At 45.2% G+C, this 25,997-nt stretch overlaps 1 long non-coding RNA gene across 5 annotated transcripts; it reads right to left on the bottom strand.

The window, feature by feature from the left end:
* Nucleotides 1–8,015: 8,015 nt before the first annotated feature.
* LOC112822125 (uncharacterized) lies at nt 8,016–25,907 on the bottom strand. 5 transcript variants are annotated; one of them, XR_012379116.1, is made up of 5 exons: nt 25,148–25,902; nt 16,055–16,256; nt 15,368–15,527; nt 12,357–12,540; nt 8,016–8,683 (listed from the first exon to the last, which is right to left on the bottom strand). It is a non-coding gene; the product is annotated as an uncharacterized lncRNA (long non-coding RNA). The 5 variants fall into 5 exon arrangements; XR_012379115.1 differs by having other exon boundaries at nt 8,016–8,667; XR_012379113.1 differs by lacking the exon at nt 8,016–8,683 and having other exon boundaries at nt 11,907–12,540; nt 25,148–25,295; nt 25,825–25,907.
* Between the last annotated feature and the right edge of the window lie 90 nt (nt 25,908–25,997).

Raw genomic sequence — 25,997 nt, 5'->3', positions numbered from 1 at the left:
GTAAAATAAGTTAGGAACAGGACATTTATGCCTAAAAGCAGTGAAATAGAAGAAAGCCCCAAGAACTAGGATGAAACCCCAAACTTAATTACAGAAAAATTAAACTGCATCCCAGCCATCTTACTACTAATAAAAGGGGCTTTTTACTGATGAGTCATTGTTCTGGTGTAAGAATCACGTTGACAAGTGGGACAGATGCATAAAGGAAGGGTCCCCACACCACAAGGTGGTTCTTGCCTTCCCGACGGGTTCTCCCATTGCCTCTCCAGAGGTGCACCATCCCTTCGTAGAAAAGATTAGTGATCAGTCCTGACCATACCAAATGGCCCTGCAATGCAAAGCAAGAGGGTAAGGACTCCATCATAACGGGGAAGGAGTTCTGCACTGGGCTCTTGTCCCCACAGCAGGTGGGTGGCTGAGGGCAAACCACTCACTTTACATATGCACCATGAGACAGGTTGCAAGAGATAGTCATTAAGGTCCTGTCCAGCCCCTGATGGTCTCAAATGCCAAAAGCAATGGAACTGAGTTATTTTTCCGCTGACACCTGATTCTTACAGGACTTTGTGGTACAGAAATGCCCTAAAGTGCTTGGCTCCAAATAATTTACAGGCAAAGTTATCCTATATGTTAAAAAGGTCAGTCTTAAAGCTTGTAACATAGGGTTTCACTTCGTCATGCATGCAACAGCCTTTATTAATCACTATGTCCCGGGCACTGAAATGTACATTGAATTTAAAGATGAGTTATGATCAGGCTCTTGTGCTCTGGGGATCCCCACCAACTACCATTTGATTGATTGACCACCAAATGTGAATAGATGACAGGCACTAAGTGCTTTGCATGCATTGTTGAACTTAATCTGAAGTACTCCACAATGTTGATTCTCTGTGTGTCATTCCCATTTAACAGATGAGGAAACTGAGGCCTAGGCTAAGCCATTTGCTTGAGGCCACTCAGTTTAAGTTATAAAACTGGAATTCACATAAGAGACTGTCGTCACTAGAAAACCCAAACTCATAAGTAGTGTGCTATGCTGTCTCCTCAATGCAGCATGGGGAGGTTTAGAGTGGAGGTGTGAACACAGTGCTGTGGGGAACAGGAAAAAGTAACAACCAAATTTTGAAGCGTTCTCCAGTTCACATGTCAGCCCTACTCTGGGCCCTGTTAACATGCTGTTCTATTTTCAGCATGTGTTGCTAAAGCCATGTTCGCAGGCATCTACTGCTGCTTTACAATTTAAAGGCATGAAAAAACATCTAGAGCACATGGAGGGAGCTTGGCTCATCTCTGTTCCACGCTGTCTGGGGTCTCTGCCGGGGTGGCTTGAATAGCTTCTGTTTATTATCTTCCAGGGCCAGAATATCCAAGACAGCTCCTCCGCTCACACCTGGTGCCTGGGCTGGGATGGCCTCATCATGTGTCACCCTCATCACGTGTGGGGGGTCTCGGGGCCCAGAGTACCTCAAGAGCTGCGGTGGAGCTGCAAGACTTCTTAGGACCTGGCCTTGGAAGTCCCCAACATCATTTCCACTCCATCCTACGGATCAACGGGCCACCTCGGCCAGCCCAGATCCATGGGGTGTGGTGCAGAGGAATAGATGCCACCCTCCAGTGGAGAATCAGACGGGCGGACAGAGTGGGAAGGAATTGATGACAACCATCTTGGAGACGGGCCGCCACCATCACACATTTGGTCTCCTTCCTGGCATCAGCAACCTTTGAACTCAACAGTCTGTTGCTTATGGAAAGGTCGGTGTTTGACTCGCTTTTGGTAACTTCTCTGTATACAACTCCGGCTATTAACTGTGGGGAGACAGGGTGACACGGTGAATCAGACACAGGGCTCATCCTCGGGGACTTCATTTAAAAATGGCCCCCAGGAGCTAACAACCAAAGCTGCTTTTCCTGATTTCAATTTTTAAGAGCTTCTAATGTAACTGTAGATGCTCCTACCTGATTTGTCTACAAATTTAGCACGAGACCTCCCACATCCGCTTTCCTGAAACAGCTGAACTGGTGAAAAAGATTAACAGCGCCAGCAGATGCGGGTGGACATGTGCATTCAGCCCTGGCTTTGCGCATGCGCAGTGTTCATCCCGGGCTTTGCGCATGCGCAGTGTTCATCCCCGGCTTTGCGCATGCGCAATGTTCGTTCCTGGCTTTGTTCAATTCCTTGCCTAGCTCCGCAACAAGTCTGGCTCACCTGCTGTGCCTCCCTCTATATTTTCCCTTTACAGCACTTCTTATCGTTGATTATCCACAGCAGTTGTTCAATCTTGGGCTCCCTGTTGGTAAATCCGAGGTAGAGAGACACCACTTCCGTCGGACTCAGCAGTGTGTGCCCCGACCTTGGCATGATGCCTGACACACAAATCAATTCGGTTAATGTTTGAATTTGTGGATGGACTTAAAAATAACATTATTAAAAAACAGTTAAGATCCAGTCAGCTCTTGAGAAAACCTGCTTAAATGCAGATGTATGTGAAGCGTTCATTATTGTGTGATTTACCCACTTGGAGTCAGAGTCCCCTGCTCCCCCACCCCCACCCCCACCCCACCCCCTCTCTGTTCTTCCCCGTTGCCACACAGGGAGGAGAAATCCCTGCTAGAAAACGGCTCTCAGGGGAGGGAGAGCAAGCAGGTGCTTTCACGGGCCGGGGAGGCTCCACAGAGGGGTGGCTGTGCTCCAGACATAGGGGAGGAGGACGCCACACTGAAGGCAGCCCCCTGAAGGGACAGAGCTCTTTGCAAATGGGAAAGCGGGAAAAAGAGTCCGGAAGCCACCGCGCAGCCGGCGTCCTCTGCCTAGCACCGCTTCTCCGAGGGTGGACGTAAGTTGTGTTGGGTTATAATGCAGATGCCCCAAGTCCCTTCTGCTGTTGTTTAATTGCTATTCTATGGCTCTCATAGCTAATCATTTAAAATCAGAATCTTTTCCTCGGAGAATTAAGACTCTGTAGTTACCACAAGATCCACGAGAGGGCACCAAAGGGCTACACCTGAGCAAAGGGGGCGGAGGAAAAACTGAGGTCTTTTCTGGGGATGGGGGAAATGTGAGGGGCCTATCCTCCCAGGCTTCCCCCAACAAAATCCTTATAACCGCTAGAAGCACCGCAGAACCTTAATAACTGCACCTGACCAGCGCTGTGAGGTGTGAAATGCTCACAGAGCTTTTTCGCTTGTCACTGACACAAGGCATGCGTCCTCTAAAAATATTTTAGTCACTGTGGCAGGTTCAATGGTGGCTCCCAAAAGACATTTTCATGTCGTAACTCAGGCACCTGTGTATGTGGCCTTTTTCTGGAAAAAGTTAAGGATCTCCAGATGAGATATTCTGGATTATCAGGGCAGGCCCTAAATCCCATGACAGGTCCTTCTGAGAGAAAGACAGGAGACTTGACACTGACAGAAAAGGGGAAGACAGAGGAGAGAGTCCATGTGAGGAGGAGACAGAGATTGCAGTGACGCAGACATGAGCCAGCAAGTGCCCGAAGTCACCAGAAGCTAGAAGAGGCCAAGGAACAATATCCCTCCCCCCCCCCCCCCCCCCCCCGCCAACCCAGAGCCTTGGGGGGAGCCTAGCCCTGCTGACACCTTGGTTTTCTACCTCCCGGCTCCAGAACGGTCAGACGATAAATTTCTGCTGTTTTAAGCCACCACGTTTGTGGTGACTTGTTACAACAGCCCAAAGAAACAAATGCAGTCACCCCACACCATGTATTCTCAATAGGGTCCCCAAAGGGGGAAAATTTTTGTTGTTGGGGGAGGGAGTATGTGAAAAAGTCTTAGATATTACGATGGGTTGTCCCCCTCCACAGATACACAGATACACAGTGGATGTGTGGCATTAAGATTTTATTCATGGGGAGCTGGGAAGAAGACGATTAGGAGCAAAATAATCTTAAAAAAGCTCCACTGGGGAATGGTAGTTTTTGAAAAGTTGAGAATCACTGCCCTACCCCTATGCTGCCCATACATCAGTACTACTTTTACTTGTTAAGATAACATCTGAAAAAGTTAAGATATAACAAAAACAAAAGGAAAGTAAAAAAACTAGAACCGATGTGGCATTTTGGACTCTTCCCTCTTTTCTAGCCCCGTAAGCACACATAACATGCGTATTGGACACAATATATAACACTGAAAAATCAAGCTCACTGCCTTTAAGAGAGACACACAGTCCAGAAAGGGGACGGACCAGGCCACACTTTCAACCCAGTGGGTGAGGGGGTGATGGAGATGTGGCCCCGCCCCTCCTGGCTGGGGGAGGGGGGATGATGGACGTGTGGCCCCACCCCTCCTGGCTGAGTGGGTGGTGAAGGGTGTGTGGCCCCGCCCCTCCTGACTGAGTGGGTGGCAATAGAGGTGTGGCCCTGCCCCTCCTGGTTGAGTGGGTGGTGATGGATGTGTGGCCCTGACCCTCCTGGGTGGTGGAGGGAGGTGGTAGCTGGGAGGACTTCCTGAAAGAAGGGCTGGGGTGTAGAGGACAAGTTGGAGTCAGCCAAGAAAAGGGGAAGCAGGGGCTGGAGGTGGAAGAAACAGGCCCATCTGAAAACAGACACTTCCTCTGTGCTCTGATTCCCCACCTCTACCCTCTCACTCCTACTATTACCATGTTGGCTAAGATCTTCCAATCCTAATTTAGCATCTCCATGTCTTCTCTGTTCCCCTCCCCTTCAGTCTCCCCCTTATACCAGACTAATCTTCCTCAAACAATTTGCAAGAGACACGCATTTCCTCTGCTCAAGAACCCTCCATAGCTCACCATTACAGGCTAAAGCCCTCCCCAAGCCTGCTGCCAGAATCCCAACAACCTGGCCCTTCTTACTCTACCGGTCTCCTATCTAACCAATCCTGTGTTTTTACAGATACTGTCACCCCAGAGGTAAAAACATTATCACATTGACACTATTTCTTTGGCTCCAGCTCACCCTCTGTGAGAACCCTGGACCCATCTCAAATTCCTTCCACTTAGTTATTGAGAGTCTCCAAGCAGACTCAGACATGGTCTTGGGATCTCCTGCTGACTCCAGTAATGTCTCTTGTCTTCTTTGGTGGGTGATATTTCTTTTGTATGGTGTGGGCCCCTGCCCCAAAGTGCACGGAGTTACTCCCCATGGAGAATGTGTCCCTCAGCCCCATTCCATTCCTTGGCTCCAAAGAAGCATCACCATGTGCTCTGCCCTGAAGAGAGACATTCATGAAGCAGCACCTCCGGATTTATAGCTGCCCCTCAGACTCTCTCAGGAAGCTGGCACACAGGGACAGACTAAGGTCCAGACCCCAGGCTGTACCCCAGGCTGTACTCATCCATCTCTAGTCCACTGTCCCTGGGACATATCTTTATGCTTTGACCGCTCTCAGTGAGTTCTTTCCCGTGAAGATCCTGAGACAAAGCTGGATCCTCAGCAAATACAGCTTGGATTCTCAAGCGGAGCGCTGAGTGTGCTCCTTCACCCCCACACAGTCATCTTTCCACCCTCCAGATTCACTGTGTTTATCATCTGGGCCTCTATTTGGCATCATCAATGCAGTCTCCTTGCCCCCCTTGTGCTGTTTTGTTTTTTAAAACACTGAGGCAACAGAAGACAGAGGCTGTCTGACAGCAACCCCACGCATCGTCCTGTCTACCCTGCTGTTGGATACAAGGACGTGGGAAGCAAAGACCTGCTCCCAGAGGTCCATCTGTATGCTGCCCCCCGAAGCCTCCTTGTCCTCCGTCTTCCAGTCTTATTCCTTCCACACCCACGAGAAGCTGAGACCGAAGCAGGCACTTGTTGTGGGTGTGAAACAATCTCAATCTAAAATAGAACGGGAAGAAACAAAATGGAAAATCTCATTCATGTGCCCTCAGGAAGACCAAACTTAAGAACTAAGAGACAGATTTCCCAGAAGGGCCTGATTCACAGAAAAGTGATAATGTTGGAATTTTCTTGGATGAAAAGTTGATCAGAGATTGTCTCATATCAACGCGGGGAAGCTTTACCAGAGGCATGAGCGGGAGATGACTAGGTTGGGTTGGTCCCACAAAGGGGGCTGACTTGAGCTTTGTTTGTGCCACTGGACTAGTTTTGTCTGCTCGGGAAGCTTTCAAAGCTGGTCTCCATTTTTTTTTTAAATTTTAACGGACTTTAACTGATGTCTCCCCTCTTTCCATTCCCTGCCCACACACACAGCTGCCTGCAGCTTGCTACAGTTCGTTTGTTCCGAATTGCAGTTCCTCCGCTATCCTCAAATAAACTCATATTTTTAAGCTTACCTCAGTTTACCTCTTTGTGCTCAGGAAGTGTCTCTCAGGACAGTTAACTCAGAATGGGCAGGGAGAATGTTGACCACATAAGATGATCTCATTTTCCCAATAAGAATCTCCAGAGCCTCTCACTGTTAGCTTGCATTTCTTTTGCGTGCAGATGACCATCTCCGAGTACCGGGAGTCATGTAATTCTTTCTCTGTGGACCATTCATCATGTCGTTTGCTCGCTTTTCCAACTGGGATTATGGATCCTTATTGATTTTTTATGAGTTTTCTATATATTAAGGAAATTAATCTCTTGCCGTAAAATGAATCACAGTCTTTCCCCCACTTTGATATTTGTTGACTGTGGCCGTGGTGGTTTTGGTCATCACGCTTTTGGTTGTGGTGTCAAATGTATCAATTGTTTCCTTTATGGCTTCGGGGACTTGAGTGATTATTAGAAAACTTTTTCTTTTTTTTTTTTAAGATTGTATTTATTTATTTGACAGAGAGAGAGAGCGCGAGAGAGCACAAGCTGGGGAGGGGTAGAGGGAGAGGGAGAAGCAGGCTCCCCACTGAGCAGGGAGCCCGATGAGGGGCTCGATCCCAGGATCCCCAGATCATGACCTGAGCCAAAGGCAGATATTTAACTGCTTGAGCCACTCAGGGGCCCCACGTTTTTTTCTTTTTAAATGTGTGTTTCCAACAACAAAGAAAGGATGTCTCAGAAAATATGAACACTGATTACAACTAGATCGAGACCCCTAGGCTCCCCGGGTAGGCTAATCATGGACACGGATCAAACTAATATTCTTTAAATGTTTGCTCAGGGGGTGGCTCAGATGGTTAAATGTCTGCCTTCGGCTCAGGTCATGATCTCCAGGTCCCGGGATGGGGCCCCATGTTGGGCTCCCTGCTCAGCAGGGAACCTGCTTCTCCCTCTCCTTCTGCCTTTCCCCCTGCTTGGGCTCTCTCACGCTGTCTCTCTCAAATGAATAAATAAAATCTTTAAAATAAATAAATAAATAAATATTTGTTCAAAATCATTTAGAGAACAGGGTGGAAGGTGGAGAAGACAGAGGTGGGAGGCAGCTCCGCCTCCCCCCACCGTCCTGAGCTGTCCAGCTCACCCTGAATGTGCATAATTCATGCAGGAAACATGCTCTACGTCAAAGGGACCCTCTTCCCTGGAAGGCAGCTGGTGGCCACCAGGACTCCCAGAGCAGGTGCCCTGGGTGGGTGAGGGGTCCTGCCCCTCCCTCCAGACGCTCCCTGAGGCAGCCCTTCCAGCCCCTGGGAGGAATTCTTGGAAACACAGCATTTGTCTGGTTGGTCGCATTTTATGGGTGGGTTTTAGCATCTAGGTGACATTTTCTTTCCTCTTGTGACTTGAGGGATCCGCCCCACTGGCCAGCCCTCCAACCTGGCTCTGCTCCTGATGAACGAAAATAGACGCAGGTCAGAAGCAGGAAGCCGATTCAGCCCCAGGAAGGCTGGGCAAGGGGTGGCAATCGTTTATGAGGAGGAAAACAAGTCTGACAGACTGAGAAAGGAAACAGCTGGGTGTGGTGAGGGAAATGGCTCCCTCATCTCTGTGTGTGCCCCAGAAAGGGGATCCAAGGGAACAAGGAGGCTCACCTATGTGTGAGCCCCATATGTCTTCAGGGGAGAAATGCTCTCCTGTGTTAACCAGATCTGAACTGGAGAAGGACCCACAATAGTTTTTTTTTAGTTGTGATTTTTTTTTTTCCAATTTCAGCTTTGTTGACGTATAATTGCCATATACAATTCTAAGATATTTAAAGCGTACATGGTGGTGGTTTGATATTCATATTCGTTGGGAATAGATTCCCCACCTAGTTAATTAATACATCCATCACCTCACAAATGGATCTCTCTCTCTTTTTGTGCACGAGAACATTTAAGTTCTACTCTCTTAGCAAATTCATTCCCCCTTCATGCCTCTTTTCCTCAAAGAATGTCAAAGGGAGGTTAAGGGTTATCCTAAACTGTTATTGGTGCCAAATGAGTAAATCAGCAGTGAGGAATAAATAGACTTTGACTGAGTGACAACATTTGTGAGGACTTCTTAAAATCTAGATAATCTAAAATCAAGAGAAAACTATGTTAACATTTCAAATGTTTGAATAAGTCAAGAAAGAGGCAAGGTTGTCACTGGAAAGCTGTGTTCATTCATCCATCCCATGTCCTGGGCCACATACTGAGGGCAGAGTCGAAGGGAGGCTCCCAGGGTCCTTGTGCTCAGAGGAGGATGCGCCTGGTCCAGATGCCAGCAGCCTGGGGACTAAAATCAGACAGTCACCCTCATCCTCCTGCCACTGGCATCCCATCTTTGCTCCAACATCAACGTGCTCAGTTCCAGAAGATGTGCCATGCCAGGTGTAAGCCAGTCGTGGCAATGCCATGTCCTGTTGACAGCAGGGACTGAGACAGTGTTAGTGTTTCTCCACTTTGTTTCATGGCCAGTATCCTAAGGAACCATTGTAGATTTGTTCTTCCCCTAATCACCTGCCTCCACCCTCATAAAATTTTAATACCACACATATACTGAATATGTGTTTGTGTACACTATGCATATCTGTGCTTTATAAATAGAGGAAGATTTCTTTGCTCCTGCCAAGAACACACTAACACCCCTTTAGGGGTGATATGGTCCCTCTTGAGAATGTATGGTGTAATGGGATTGCAGCACTACTGCTAACAGCAGATGAGAAATCATGTGAATGTCCATCAGTAAGAACTGGTTGGTCAAATTATGCCACACCCAAGGAATATGATACTATGTAACCACAAAAAAATTAGGAGCCCTTCTGCATATTAATATGTCAAGATCTCCAAAATATATTAAGTGAAAAATGCAAGGAGCAGAATGTTTACAAAATGGTGCTATTCTCATAAAAATGGAGAGGAAGAATGCATATGCGTGTGTGTGTACCTCAGTTACCACAAGAGAAAGATATATGTGCTCCTAGTGACATTGGTGAGCTTAGAGGAAAAAAACTGAGTGATGACAGGACAGAGGTGGGAGATAAATTTTGGACTGTATACCCCGAACCATGTGATTATGTTGCCTATACAAACATTCCATTGAAAGCAAAAACAAACAAACAAACAAACAAACAAACAAACCGGGGGCGCCTAGGTGGTGCCATTGGTTAAGCATCAGACCCTTGGTTTCCACTCAGGTCAGGATCTCATGGGTCCTGGGATGGAGCCCCGTGTCAACTGGCACTGGGCAGGGAGTCAGCCTGAGATTTCTCTCCTTCTGCCCCTCCTCCAACTCGCGCTCCCATGCACATGCGCACACTCCCTCCCTCTCAAATAAATAAATCTTTTTTAAAAAAGCAAAAAATCTGAATGTAACAGCATTTACACTTTTTCATACATCTTCTTTAAAAAGTGCTAGCAAAACTAGTAGTGTCCCCCTTTTACATCACCAATGGAAGGATCATTGTCGTAGTAGTTGGATTTAAGGACCTGCTAGAACCGCAGGTGGCTTTTGTCCCCATTTTCTGTGTCGACAACACAGGAGTTGGATGTTATCACCAGGGGTTTTCCATAACACCTCCCCAACTGGAAGAAAACTCTGTGACGAGCTCGAAAATGGAGCTTCCTGGACTTCCCATTTTCATCTCTCTGCTCAAGCACGCAGGTAACTCCCACATGGCCAGATGTGAATCCCCACTGTGGTTTTATACAGTGACTTCACACTTGCCACAGTAACTTCTGTTCTTGAGCAAAGAGTCCCTGCCTGGTTTGGTAAATATCCTGCAGCCAAAACTTCCACCAACATTCTTGCCTTCAATGATTTATTTCCTAGGCATGGCATATCATAAGCCAGTGAGGAGCTCTTTACATGTGCAGTGTGCTGGATCCTTCCTCCTTCTGCCATTAAGGTTGCCACCCAGTTGGATGAAGGCTCATTAAGCTCTTTTCTAAATTTACTCATCAGGTTGCCATCAATAGGTATTGAGTGAGTGTTAAGTATGGATTCATGCATTCAGTGCTGATTCCACTCTTGATAAAACCCATGGCTTAGTCCAAAAGTCACTACTAGGGCATTTTGTTGATGATTAACTTGTATTAAATCATGAGCAAAACTCAAAAAACCATGGAGGTCACTGACATTCTTTTCATAGGTTGTGGAATCACTATGAATATGGTAGCTTGTCCACAGTCAAAAGCGGTGACATAATTGTGTTGGTATTGTTGTCATATCACCTTGAATTTGTCAATACTAGATTTTTTTAAAGATTTTTTTTTAAAGATTTTATTTATTTATTTGAGAGAGAGAGAGAACGAGAGATAGAAAGCACGAGAGGGAAGAGGGTCAGAGGGAGAAGCAGACTCCCTGCTGAGCAGGAAGCCCGATGTGGGACTCGATCCCGGGACTCCAGGATCATGACCTGAGCCGAAGGCAGTCGCTTAACCAACTGAGCCACTCAGGCGCCCGATTTTTTTAAAGATTTAAAAAGATTTTTTTAGAGAGAGCACAGGGTAGAGGTTGGAGGCAGAGGTAGAGGGAGAGAATCTCCAGCAGACTCCCTGCTGAGCGAGGAGCCCAATCTGAGGCTTGATCCCACGACCCTGAGATCATGACCTGAGTTGGAATTAAGAGTCAGACGCTTAACCGACTGAGCTACCCAGGCGCCCCAGTATTTGATTTTTTAGTGCTTGCAAATATGGTCTTCAAAAATAACTCAGTTCTGCTACCTTAGCTTTGGTGGAAGGACCCAGATCTTTCTATAGTCAATGTATCCTTGCTAAGAGTGGGGACACAGTCTGAGGATCTGTGGGTGGAGGTCAGGATGTAGCCCCTCCTGTTGTGGTGTTGGGGTTAGTGAGGGGTTGTGATGGGTCAGGAGCATGGAGCTGGTAGGGAGGGAGAAGTCATAAGGGGTAGGACCCATAGGGTTAGTGGGGCAGCTGACCTCAGTAGGTCTCTCTTGGATGATGGAGGGCCTAATTCCCCATGTCAGCCTGCTGCAATGATAGTTAATAATTAAAGGGGGTACAATTGTGGCTCTAGCACCAGAAGCCTGAACTTCTAGTCTTCCAGCTTCAATAGGCACCAGTCTGAAGCCAATCCACTTTCTTCACAAAGGGTTTCTCTTTGTCCTCACCTAACAGCTCTTGCTGGTGTCCAAAACCCTTGGGGGTTACCAAATTGTAGTATAACATTTTAAAAGACAATTCTTATCAATTTAGTTGTTAGTTGTCATTTTGATCTCTGGAGGAAAATAACTGGTTGTACATTTGACAACTAGAAGGCTCCCATTCCTTTGATCCTTATGAGAACTTGTTCAAATTTCCAAATGGAAGCAGAATTAAATGGAAATGTAATACATTATATTTTAGATTTATTCTGGAAATAATGAAAAGGGAATTTTTCATTAGGCTGGGGGTGGGGGAGGAAGGTCTCAGAATCATACTAGAAAAAGCTGAAACATTAGAGAGACTAAAGGTCTAGCTAATTGAAATTGTTAGCCCAGCTGTTGAAGATGAAGCATTAGCCCTGTCACTCTATAAAGAGCCAAATCTCTAGGCCCACCCCTCAGCCCGAAGCAGGGTACTGACTGACAGCCTCACTAGGGCTGTGTGGTTTGAGGGGGAAAGAAAAGGATTTAGGGCGGGCAGAATCAATAGATTCCATTACAAACGCCATATTTATTTTGTGCTCTTAACCCATTTTTTTCCCCAGGCAATCAATAAATAATATTCATTCAAGTGCCCAGAATGTCCAGAGCCTTAAATTAAGGGTTCCAAGTCTTTCTCCCTTGAGGAGTTGACACCCTAGCCAGAGAATAGACACACTAACACACCCACTAGTAAACTTAGAAACTGAGATATGACCAAGTACATTCATATACACTTTAAAAATTTTTTAAAAAAGAAGATATCCAAAACAGAACCTGAAACTATTCAGTTTGTGACCGTCCCTCTGACAGTCTGAGACAAAAAAAATCTACATCAATGATTCCCATCTTTTCCCAGTAGAAGGAATCCATTTTTTTATTCCAATAACCTTTAAGTAATAGTTGTCATATTTTTGTATATTCAGTTCGCGAACTAGGAAGGCCCACAGACGCCAATTTACCAGTGGCTTGCAGTAACTCTGACTTCCACCAGGAGGCGTCAGCACACGTTTTTAACCACGAGTCTACAGAACGGCACAGTATTTAGATTGATGAGGTGACTTCTCGTAATTCTCTTAATTTGTTGCTAGGTCTCTCTTCACCATTAATGTAAGAATGGATTTTGCACAACTGTCGTGGAGATATCTGTGGGATTAAAAAAAAAAGCATAGGCTCTGAAATCTAAAGACATGATTCTGGTTCCTCCTCTGTGTTTGTGGCTCTGTGATCTACACAAATTATCAACCTCGAGTTGAAACAATGGACATCCTAATAACCCATGCCCTGTCTTCTTCATAGCGTTGTTTTGAAGAGACAACGTATTTAACCTGAACTGTTATTCAGCTTAATCCTCTGCAAAAATCTCACCCCTCAGTTAACAATAATGAATGTTAAGTGCCCCTTCAGGGACAAGTACATTGTAGATGCTACACAATTGTTCATTTCCTGCCCCCTTAATATTTCCCCAGTCAAATAAAAGATCTAGATCTGCACTGTCCAGTACAGTAGCCATTTGCCCCATGAGACTGCTGAACACTTGAAATGTGGCTAGTTTCAGGTGAGGTGTGCTGTCAAGGGTAAAACTCACACCAATTTTCAAAGATTTAGCATGAAAAATGTAAAATATTTTATTAATAATTCTCACTCGATTATATGTTGGGATAATACTTTTGATATATCAGATTAAATAAAATATATTACTAAAATGAATGTGGTTACTGAAAATCTTAAATGATGTCTGTGACTCACATTATATTTTCTGTGGTCTTGACCATGCAGGTTTTCAACTTCTGTCCTGCTATGAGGTTCCATGTTTCAAACATAAACACTCTGAGATGGGAAAAGAAGTTTCAGGGGAAGCTTGAGATTTAGCTATTCTGCTCCTTGGAAACTATCCTTCAGAAACACACTCATGAGTACCTGTACAGTGCAGTACTATAGTACAGTTTATAGTATTGTGTATAGTTTGAAGAAAATACTGGAAACAGCTTGAATGTTCAACAATTGGGGACTGATAACTAAACAATGGTAGATTCTTATATTGGACATGTACAACTATTAAAAAGGCAAGACATTTTCCATAAGAACCACCTGAAATGTACCTAAAATTAATACAATGTTATATGTCAATTACATCTCAATTTCTAAAAATTAAAAAAAAAATAAGTAATCTTTATACCCGACATGGGGCTCAAACTCATAACCCTGAGATCAAGAGTTCTATGCGCTTCCAACTGAGCCCGCCAGGTGCCCCTAAAAATTAAAAAAAAAAAAAGAACTACCTAAGACACTTATTAAAAATACAAATCCCTAAAAACTTCTCAGGCCTCCCTCTGAGAAATTCTGACTCAGCGGGTCTGGGGTGAGACTGTATGTTTAAAAAGTGCCCCCAGGAGATTCTGATTCCCAGACAAGTTTGAGACACACTAAAATAATGTGTGTGTGTGTGTGTGTGTGTGTGTGTGTGTGTGTGTATGGAAAAGATATCAAAGATAGTGTTTGGGAAAATGTTACATGGTGACTTTTGTTTATAACACAGTAATTACGTGTCTGTGTACATATACATATTTATGCATAGCAAAAGGTTTGGATGGCTATGAGCCCCACCGAAACTTGTGGTTGCCTCTGGGAAGCGTGAGGGGAAGAGGAGACATCCTTTCCGTTTTCTCTTGGGTACTCCAACGTTTGTTTGTTTATACGTCATTGAAAGGGAGGAGAAGGTGTGATTTCATCAGTTCCCCAGTGCTGGGGAGGGAGGCGCGGGCGAGGCTGCCCCGCCGCGCTCACAGTCTGGCCACCTTGGGTCCCCTGGTGCGGGTGCGGCCAGGTCCTCCGCCGAAGCTCCAGCCTCGCCAGGGGCTCTTCTCCCTCCCCTGCCCGGCCGCGCGGGGGAGCCCGAAGCCGCCCTGAATTCAGGACTGGGGAAGAGGGCTTTCGGGATCGCAGCTTGGCCAGAGGCAGAGCCAGGGCGGTGAGGTCACCAGCACAGCTGCGAACTATTTCAAGGAAACAGGTGGCCGTTCTGGCCTCGTCCTAGGCTGGGAGTTTGCTGAGACAGGCCATTGCAAGGGCGACCTCAGAGCCCAGCCTTAGAGCCTCCGTGTCTGGGAAAGGGGAGCGCAGGGTGATCCCGGAGCCTCAGGAGCCTGCAGAAAGTACTCCCCGCCCCTCAGCGAAGGGCGGTCTGGTGGGCCCCGGAGGCCACCAGCCGTTGAGCAGTCACCGGGGAGTTTCGGCAGTCCTGCGCAGAGCTGTACCCTATCATACTGGAATGTCTAGGATGGGGCCTAGACATCAGCATTTTGAAAGCTCCCAGGTGATCCCAATGTGCGGCCAAGGTGGGAGACCACTGGGGTAAGACCAGTGGGTACTTCAGTCAAAGCCCCTGGATCTGTAGCATCCCCTGGAAGCCTGTTAGAGATGCAGAGTCTCATGCCCTATCCTGGACCTAGTAATTCAGAACTTGCATTTCCACCGGCCCCCAGGTCCCAGGAGATCCTGGGCTCTTTAGGATTTGGTGGGGCCAGGAGATAACACACAGGCTCTGGGGGCTTGTAAAATGTGTGGAATTCTAGCAAAGCTTTTGACTCCTGTGTGCTCCTCAGGGGTTCCTCTCAGAGCCTCATTCTCCTCGCTGATAGAATGAAGATAATGAACACTCCTTTCAGAGTGTTGTGATGATTAAATTTGACAACACCTGTAAAGTGCCTGGTCCTCCGCACTCAGGAAATATGAGCTCCTCTTTAGAATTGTTTTTGAGGGGCGCCTGGGTGGCTCAGTCGTTAAGCGTCTGCCTTCGGCTCAGGTCATGATCCTCCTGGGATCGAGTCCCACATCGGGCTCCCCGCTCTGCGGGGAGCCTGCTTCTCCCTCTCCCACTCCCCCTGCTTGTGTTCCCTCTCTCACTCTGTCAAATAAACAAATAAAATCTTAAAAAAAAAAAAAAGAATTGCTTTTGATCCTGAGACAGAACCCGTTCAGTTGGCCAGTCTGGTATGAGCATGTGCCGGCCAGGCTTGTCGTCCAGCCGTCCCCCATCCCACACCAGCCTTGGGAATGTCTTTTCTCTCCAGGGACTGAGACCAGAAAGTCTGTGGCTCAATCCAAACAGTCGGAGTCCAGAGTTGTTTTTCCTGTTGAAATCATGTGATTGCTCCATCATTGGGAAAAGAAAAACAATAAAAGGGAGTAGGTTCTTGTCATTGCCATGGAAGCTTTTCTGAGCCAGCTGGAGAGGAGAAGGGCTTGGGGAAGGGGTTTGCCAAATCTCCGCCTGCCTGGGCTTCTTGATTGCAGATTAGCCCCAGATTGAGTGTCTGAGAAGCCGCCCCGCCCCGGACGATGTGCGGAACGATATGCTGAGAAGGACAAGTTGTGTACAAGATTAAGCAACGCTGTGCTTTTAAGGGTCATGTAGCTTCAGCCAATAACGGTGCTCTTTTGTTTTGTTTTAAAGCACCATTCATTCACTTAACAGTTCATTAAGCATTTTCTATGTGCCAGGCACTGCACTAACTCATTTCATCATTGAAGTTCCCCCTTGAGGCTGGTATTGCCCTTATTCCATTGGTAAGAAAATAGGCTCAGACGTTTGGTTCGAAGGCCCACCAGCCACTGAATGACAGAATTGGGATTCAGATGAAAACTCTCCTGGACCTACCGCCCACTCTGGTTCACATTACCTGACTGTTGCAGCCATGCAAGCTGGAGCTCTTTCTCGTTAAAGATGGGATGGTTTGTTATTCTTCGCGTGTTTTCCCCCTGGGGTTTAGAGGCACCATCTCCTGAAGGCCTCCGCCAGTCCCTTCATCCTCTGACAGGAAGCGTGTCAGTTCCACGATGAATCACAATTCTGCATTCGCCTGCAAAATACAAGAGTTTAAAATGATGCACCTTACTCTCTTTCAGCTTTCCATTTAAGAAATATTTATCAGGAATGTCAGGAAATACATAGATGACTAAAAAGGAGACATCAGTCCCGTTTGAGAGATGGGAGCAGGAGAGAATGAGCTCTGGCCCCGGGGGGAGTGGAGACTATGTAGTGGTTTTATGGGTCAAAAGGAGGGATTTCAGGCAAAGGGGACAGCATAGGCAATGGCACGTAGACATGGGATGTATCTCTGTGCTATTCTTTTTTTCCGGTTGCTAAAATCCAGGCCCCTTGAAATAAAAGCCAATTGGGATTTTTAAGAACAAACTTTATTTTGAATTTTAAATGAATTCAAAATTATAATATTAATAGTACTGAATAATTTCTGGGGTTTTTTTTAGAGAAGGGGCAAGTCAGGGGAGATGCGGAGGGGGAAGGAGACAGAGAATCTTAAGCAGGCTCCTCACCCAGCATGAGCCCCACATGGGGCTCCATCTCATGACCCTGAGATCATGACGTGAGCTGAAATCAAGAGTCAGATGCGCCACCCAGGCACCCCAGTATTGAATAATTTCTAATACCATGTGCCACCCACCATCCTAAACACTTAATGTACCTTAACTTACCCCTCTCAAGGACCCATTTTACAGGTGAAGAAATTGAGACACAGAGAGGCTAAGCAATTTGCCAAGGGTCTTACAACTATTACATGACTGAGCCAGGATTCAAACCCAAGCCTCTTGGCTCTCAATCTGTGCTCCCACCCATCTCTCAAATGCCAGATACCCTAACATATCGGTGCAGCCTCTGTCAAACTCATTTTTTTTTTAAAGATTTTATTTGAGAGAGAGAGAGAGAGTATGCACTTGCAAGTGGGGGGAAGGGCAGGGGGCGAGAATCTCAAGCAGGCTTCATGCTGAGCACGGAGACGACCCTAAGATCATGACCTGAGTCAAATCCAAGAGGTGGACATTTAACTGAGAGTCACCCAGGCGCCCCTCGGTCAATCTCATTTTGAAAATTCTTTCTTGTAATTTACTTCTAGTGCAGAGCAGGGCTGTATCCCAGGAGATGTGTAGCTCTGCTACAAATATCTGTGTAGTAAAATAAGAATAATAGCTAATATTTATCAAGTATCTACTATATGTCAGAAACAGTGCTAAGTTCTTTACAAGCATCTCCTCATTCAACGCTCACCCAAATCCTCCAACGTAGGTATATTGTTATCCCCACTTTATAAAATGGAACCAGGGCTCAGAAACCAAACTAGCATCCCACAGCTGGGAGGAGGCAGAGCTGGGGGTCAATCCCAGGTTGTCTAAAATTACAGGTTTCCCTCCCAAAAATATTCCCATGGTGCCTCTTTATCTTGGGAGGTCATTTCGTTTCCTCCTTCTTAGTTTTCTTATATTTCAAGTAAAACTAATAAAAATAATATCTGTGTGCAGTTGTATATATCACAAAGGATTCTCAGGGGTTCAATCTCATCTGACTCTCACAGCAACCTTATCAAGGTAGAAAACACCTCTTCCAGCCAGGTCTTCTCTTGAACGCCACTTATCTAATCACTGCATTCCTAGAATGCTATCTCTCAGTGTTGACCACACCCCTGCTGCACACACTAACCCTAGTGGGGAGGAGAGGATGGATGAGAAGAGCACAAGGAACATCCACCCCTCATCTACATGGCTGAAGACTGACCAGGGAGGGCAAGATGTCACTGCATCGGTCAGAGGCAAGAGAGGACCCCAATCAGAAGGGCCTGCTGGCATTGTGGAGCTGGAAATCCCTGGGACGGATTCACCACCCCTGAAAACCTGGTGGGGAACCCATGGAAAGGATGGGGTAACTGCCCTGGGTGACAGCACAGAGTGAAGAATGCCTGCCCCCACCCCAGCTGCCCTCAGGTAGACCAGAAGCAGCACTGCAGTTGGAATATGGCCAGTCAAGACCAATGCATGGGCCTACACATGAAGTTTAAGCCAACATTTGGCAGAGAACTGTCAGTAACCCAGAGCCCTAAATTCATCCTGTGTATGATGTGAGAGTCACCCCAAATCAGCATGCCAGCACCATTCTGGCAGCCCAATCTTGGGCCGTCCTGCAAAGGAAGAAACACAGAGGCCAGTGAGGCAATCTGTGCTCCAGGACACTCTCCTAGACGGAGGAGCCAGCCATGGGCTACTAAAGAGATCCCAAAGGTATGAATCTAAGAGCTTTTCAGGGCCTCTCATCAATTCCATGTGCAGAATAGAGGGTCCAAGAGTGCCCAAAGCAAGAAATGTAATGAAGGAAGAGGTACATTTGGATATTTGCCTAGGCTCAAGATACCCCACCTAGATAGCACATTAGCCCTAGCCAGTCTCCAGAACAAATAGGAAAATTGTGGGGAAAGCCAGTGCCCCATTTACCTGTCTAAGGGCGATACTGCGAGCAATACAAGTACTTTTCACAGTTATGGAAAAGTCCTAGACTGCACTAGTTTTGCGAGCCTCTCTTGTAGCTAGGGATGGCCATGCGGCTCAGTTCTAGCCAATGGGATATAAAGGGAAGTTTACCAGATGGAGAGGAAGGGGTGTTTGAGAAAGATTTTCCTCCCTGATAAAGGAAAACTTCTCTCCCAGCTCAGCCCACTTTCTTCCTTTCTTGTATATGCTTTTCTGAAGATGAGCTACCTGGAGTTGTGGCAACCATCTTGCATTCACAAGACAAGCAGCCTAAGATAAAGCCAAAAAGCCAAGGGTGGAACAACAGAAAGAGCCTAGGTCCTTTAGATGTCATGGAACATCGTACCTCGGGGCTGCCAGCATTCAGACTGTTCATGTCAGATAATTAGATGTCTTTACTGCTTGAACCATTATAACTGGTTATTCTGATACTTGCAGCTGGAAAGCATTCCTAACTTAAATATAGGCTATAAGCATCCAACTCAAGAGTGGGCTAGACGCTAATGCCCAACATGCCAAGATTGAAAGAGTCTCTTTTGAAAAGGAGCTTCCAGCCTAGAAATGAGATAAATATGCAAACAGATATGACCCCATGATGCCTAGTAACATTCGAAAGGGTGCATAGGTCCAATCAATTACCTAAGAGAATTCAATCTTATTTGGCCAAGTATGATCGCAGATGGACATTCATGGATGGTGGAAAACATTCCTTTACGGACCTGCCTCTCATTCACAGAGATTCAATGACAGATAGGATCCTACAGTCCCTTCTCTCCCAGACCTCCCTTCTTTCTCTGAATCTCCCCTCCGTGTGTTCCTCAGTCTTTTCTGCTGCATATCTAGGTACCATCTACCCCTTGGTGGTTGCTGTTTATGGGGTGCATTTCTAGTTCCATCCTGGTTGGGCAGCAGAAGAGAGTTCTTGCAGTTGGCAGTTTTTTAAAGTTCTTCTTAGGATTCAACGTGGTTAAAAAAAATTCTTCATAGTGGAACAGCTGAAACTTAAAAGCCCTTTTTTCACTCAATATCGACTTTACTTAGGGCATAGTGTCAATAGGTTGTTATGTTCTAAGTTTCCCTTCCCATCAGGTGGTAAATGGAATAATCAAAACAGGCAAAGAGGACAGGACACCATTTCTCACACAAAAATGTCTAGATGACAAAGATACTTGTTGGAAATTGGGTCTGGTGTTACAAGATGCAGGAAGGCATAAAAGAAGGGGCATCTTTGTTGGCTTGGAAGAGACAGGGAAGGCTTCACAAAAGAGTAGCATTTGTGTTGGGACTTCAAGGATGATTAGGAATGTATTAGGATACTTGGTTATAAATAACAAACTCAACTCAAAATAGTTTAGGAAAAAGACTGAATTGTAAAGATATTGGGTCTCTTTCACAACATAAAAGGAAAAGGTGAATGACCTGAAAGAAGGAGGGGCAAGGAAATAGCTGGTCTGCGGCACAAATGGAGTGGAGAATCCCTTTCTGCTTTGTTTGCCTGTTTCTCTCTGCACCTTAGAGAAAGAGTGATGCCAATTTTTTGCTCTTCATAGGAAATTCTCAGGAACTCTGGCTGGCTCACCTTCGTTCAGTGGACTACCTGTAGACCAACCAGCTGTGATAAGAGGTGTGGAGTCATGTGAGAACTTGTCGGTGCCTGCCAGAGACACATGGGTGAGGCAGTGGATGAAGATCCCCCAGAAAAAAAAGGGGCAGGTGTTTTGGAAGGAATCCTGTTGTGGTTTGGAGCTGATATGTCTTGCTGTGTGCACGTGTGTGTATGTCTGTGTATCTGTAGGGTACTAGGCAGATAAATAGAAATGAGCACAGAAGGGAAATGAAAGATGATAAGATGGGTGTAGATGGGGAACAGCATGCCATTTTAAAAATTAAAAAAAAAAAGAACTACCTGACACTTATTAAAAATACAAATCCCTAAAAACTTCTCAGGCCTCCCTCTGAGAAATTCTGACTCAGCAGGTCTGGGGTGAGACTGTATGTCTCATGTAGAAAGCATGCCATGTAGAGGGAATAGCACAGAGACATGAGAGTCTATGGTGCACTCTGAGAACTACAAATAGTTCTGTATTGGTGGAATAAAGTTAAAGAGGATAAGAGTTGAAGGTGGAGAAGTAAGCTAAGCCTGATCCAGGAGGATCTTGTAGCCCATGGTAAGGAACTAAGATTTCTTCCCTTAGGTAGTGAAGAGCTATTGAAGGATTTTGAATAGGGGAGAGAAATAATCACATTGAGTTAGATCATTCTGATACCTATGAGAGGGATGGATCAGAGCAGTGTTTACAAATATGTGGTACCCAGCATGAGCAGACTTTATTTGGTGCAGAAGCTGGTTGTAAGTGGAATGGAAAAGGGACATTAAATTTCATTAGCTCATGTAGTGAGAGAGTTATTCTTTTTGCAATTCTCTTTCAGTCTGTTTGATTTAGCCAAGGAGAAATGATCACTTTGGTGCTGATGTCTTTAATACCTCTCTAAGTCTTGATAATCTTTCTCTTTATGAAAGAAAGAGCAGGGCCTCAAACTCAGAACTTTGGCAGCCAACTAAGCTAAGATTAGATAATGTGGTTTTACTTTCATTGTACTATTTTTGTGGTTAACATTCTATTTATGGCAAGTGATACTTGTTTTTCACGGATGATAATGAGATAAAAATTCCTTTTCAATGAAGCTGAGCTAGAGGAGAGCCAATGTAAAGAAACAAGTACATGATAGTGCAGATGATACATGGATATGGAAAGACTGGTGACAGTGAGACACAAATGACTGAGGTTTGGGATACACTGGAAAAGAAGAAAATAAGATTAAACACAAGAGACCGGCAAGAAGGATATTGCAATAGTAGAGGAAGAGAGATTTTGAATTCCTTGAGATCAGAGAGCCTTATATTTATTTTGTTTTGCACTCAGGAATCAGCCTTGAGGGCAGCAAGAATGACCGTCCAGTTAGTACCCTTGTCAGCAATGCAAAACACTGTCACAGATGTTGAGCTGGATCTTGAGGTTAATTCATTCTTTCAAACACTGGTCCTCAAAACTTCCAATATACTACCTCAAATGCAATTTTGGAAGGTGGGCAGTATAAATGAATTACATTTTTAAAAATGTTTTTAAAAAACTTACTCATCCTTCAAGTTCCTTTAGTTTAAATGTCAGCTCCTCTGAGAAACCTTCCCTGATTTCTCTGTGTACACCCAGCTGCTCCTTGCCCTCTGCTTTCAGTGAAACTTCCTACACATTTAGGCCAAACTTTGCAGAATAATTTCTTTGTGTGCCTCCTCATTAGGCTCTAAACTTCCCAGTGACCCTATCTTTCTTTTTATCCACAGCTCCTAGGACTGTTCTGGCATAAAAATAAGCAGAGCTCAATAAACATTTGTGCAACAAATGAATCTTGCTGTGGGGACACCACATTAAGGAAGAACACTTAGAAAGTCATTACATTCTATTGATTTCAAATTCAGTGAAAGTTCAAAGAAGAGAAAGATCAACATGAACTCGAAGGTGTATTGAAGGAGTTAAGGATGTTACAAGGCTTGGCTTGGAAACAGGAAATCTAAATATTCTTCAACATCACTTCAGCATCCTAATAGCAATATTTCCCACTCAATAGTGTGTGTGTGTGTGTGTGTGTGTGTGTGTGTGTGTATGGAGGATACTGGAGGAAAGGGAGTAAGGAGCCAGGTCCTTGTGAGGGATTTCTCTTGTCTCTTCTCCCTGCCTGCCTTCTTGAGACCAGCCCTTTGGAATTTGGCTGACGTTGTCTACAATCCCTCTTCCCAGAATTCCACAGAGTGCGTGGTCCATAAATATTTGTGGAATGGAAGCACCTTGCCATAAAAACAAAACCAAATGCTGTATTATTGACTGAAGCTCATTAAGAGTTCATAGAAGGGAGAAGGGTAGGAGCAGTGAGATCTTACTGAAGGATTTCTAGTGGATACAGGTTGGAGTCAGGCTATGGAACATAAAGACATTGACTCTCCCACTCCGATACCCTCCAGTACTTTTCCGTATGGTCAGTTAAGATGACTTCAGTCCTCTAAACCAGCAAAAGCTATACTTAGAGGAGAGTAGCCAATAGCCAGATGTGGCTATTTAAATTTAAATGCAATTAAAATTCAGTTCTTCAGTGGTACTAACCACATTTCACGTGTCCAATAGCCACATATGCTAGTGGCTTCCAAATTGGATAGCTCAGCTAAAGAACATTTCCATTAGCATAGAATGTTTGATTGGACAATGTGGATCTATGGAGTAAATCCCCTCTCGGTTGCTGAAGGTGGGAGCATGGAGGTGAAACAAGCCAACTTTTAACTGTGTTTTATAGGCCTTTCTGTTCTTCTACACTTCACACTGTTGGTTACTAACACTTCAGGATTTAACTAACATTTTCTTCATTGATGGTTTCCAAACTCTCTGAATGCCTGCTGTGTACACGTTTTGTTTTGCTTTTTACAACTCAGTGGTTTTTAGTATATTCACAAAGTTTTGCACCCATAACCACTATTTAATTCCAGAACATTTTCATCAACCCAAAAGGAAACCCCATATCCACTCAGCAGTCACTCTCCATTTCTCCTTCCCCTGACCCCTTGGCAACCACAAATCTGCTTTCAGTCTATATAGATTTGCTTATTCTGGATATTTCATGTAAATGGAAACATACAACATGTGGCCTTTTGTTTCTGGCTTCTTTCACTTAGCATATTTCCCAGGTTCATCCATTTTGTAGCATATATCAGTCTTCATTCCTTTTTATGGTTGAATAATATTCCATTGTATGGATGTACCACATTTTGTTCACCTATTCATCAGCTAGTGGATATTTGGGTTGTTTCAATTTTATAGCTATTATAAATAATGTTGCTAAGAATATTCACGTACAAGTTTGTGCATGGGCATATGTTTTAAATTCTCTTGAGTATGTACCAAGGAGTAGAATTACTGGGCCTCTGTTAAACTCTTTGAGAACCACCAAACCATTTTCTAAATTAGCTGCATCATTTCATCTTGTGTAGATTTCAGACCTTATTCTTCTCTTTACCTGACAGTGCCTAACATATAGAAACTACCTATTCACTATTAGACTGGGCAGATGATCACTTTGACTCACATCAAATATCCAGCCAGCCTGGCACTGGAGGATGCCCTGTTGAATGGCATAGGGGTGTGGCCCCAGTCTCCTTAATGCCACTCTATTACCTGTAAGGAATTTAGGCAATCAGTTCAAGTTTGTTGAGTACTTACTCCTGAGTTCCATGTACTAGGCCGGGCATTGGAAATGAGTTGGAATATTGTTGCTTTGTACTGGAATGAGAATATAACAGGGACAAGGGGATCACTCCCTTTGCCTGGGAGAGTTAGTGAAAGCCTCACCGAGGACAGGACATTTTCATTGATTCTTGAGTGCTAAATAGGAGTCACCACAGAAATGTGATGCAGGAGGAACAACTAAGCAAACATTTTGTGAGATGAGATAGGGGACAGACAGAGTCATAAACAGTTCCTGCCCACAAGAAGATTCCAGGGTAGACATAGTGGAATCCAGATTCTTCTTTCACTTCTCATCCTTCAGAAGGCTGAGTTTAGTGTGATGCAACCAGGGCTATTGATTTAAGAAATTATCTTGGGTCAACATAGTTCTCCACCTAAAGAAGCCTTTCTTCTTTGGAGTGATAGTGGGACCAATCCAAATGGAACTTCTGCTTTGGCAAAAGCCACAGCTATGAAAAGTGAGCAACTGGAATGATGGGCTGATGTCTCCATGTGCTTCTGAAGCTTGGAGAGGGATGCTGGTATAAGAACCTTCCTCACACAGTCTATTTTGCTCTGGTGTTCCTATCAGGTGAGGCTCCACCCAGGCCAGTCCGTCTTTTCAATATAGAGTGAACTGATCGCTCATCCATTGAAATAAACTGGGAAAACTGAGCTAATTTAATTCTAGGGTCCTGGGCTCCTCAAAGTAAATGACGTTAAGCTTACTCTAGGGTAAAAATCAAGCTGTGCAGAGTCAGTCAAGCTGGTTTTCACTCCGGTCTTTCTCTACCAACCCAAATTTCTCCCTCTAGAGTTCTGTCAACATAGGAGAATAGAACTAGAGGAAATACTTGTAGGAAAATGGTTACATATTTGTTTTCAAGGTATTAGTGCAACCAAAGTCAAAGATGCTAAAATATAAACTGTGCTACTTTTTTCTACTCACTGTTACCTGGATGCTTAGAGGGGGCTCCTTTTATGAGTGGTAAAACAAAGTTCTGGCAGAACCCTGAATTTATGTGGTTCTTCTTATTCTTTAGAAAGGCCCAGTTCAGGTGAGACAAAATGTTGGGAGGGCTAAAGAACTATGGGAGAAGAAATGGAAGATAGGAACAATTTTAATTCGCTATGCTCTTTTCTCCATTCTAACTTGTGCCTCTTACCTGCAGTGTGGAATGACTGCTGGTGTGTCTTCCAGATGAAAATCTCTTACACTCCAGGCTGATGTCATTTGGTCACACGTTTCACAGGACATGTGGACATCTTTAGGTCAGCTGTTTATTGTGCTTACGTATTAATATATGCAAAGCACTTAGAAAAGTGCCCGGCAAACAATATGTGCCATAGAAAAGTTAGGGTTATTATTATTATAATTATTATTATTATTACCATTACCATTATCATTTAACCTTATCTCCCTAGCTAAGTATTAAGGTCCTTGTAAATGAAGATCTATCTCACCATCTTTCTCGCTCTTACTAAATTGTTAACGCGATTAGGACCTCGCACAAGTCGCTTCCCTTTTGCGAACTCTGCTTGGACCACACAGAAATAGATTGTGCGTCAAGTCCAACCTAAGTCCACAAACACAATTTGGCGCCCACTGTTTACAAGCCACTGTCCTGTGTCCTACGCCTTTTTTTTTTTTTCAGTAAAAAGTATAAAAATGAACACGAAGTCAAAACCCCATGTAGGAGTGAGGCCGGAGAAGCAAGGATCTCCACCGTCCAGCCTTGGTGTGGGGTGTGGGACAGACTCCAAGGCGATCCCCACTCCCCGCCACCCCCACGCTACTTGCGCTACTTTCCGCTCCAGTCCGTGCCTCCACAACCGGCCTCACTCGGCGCAGAGGGGCAGGATCCCGGTTTCGTGTCTGGATCTCGGTCCGGAGGTGCAGCGGAGACGCGAGGCAGCTGCGCCGGGGGCACCGGGAGCAGATCCAGGCTGCGCCCCGCCCGTCCCACCGCCCCGGCTCCCGGCCACCCAATCAGGGCGCGGCTCGGGCGCGCGCCG

This window comes from Callorhinus ursinus, unplaced genomic scaffold (assembly GCF_003265705.2).
Source record: "Callorhinus ursinus isolate GAN/ISIS: 27379988/994484 unplaced genomic scaffold, GSC_fseal_2.0 scaffold8, whole genome shotgun sequence".
Lineage (NCBI taxonomy): Eukaryota > Metazoa > Chordata > Mammalia > Carnivora > Otariidae > Callorhinus > Callorhinus ursinus.
Note: the sequence above shows the minus strand (reverse complement) of the source record. Positions and strands in the feature narration are given on the sequence as shown.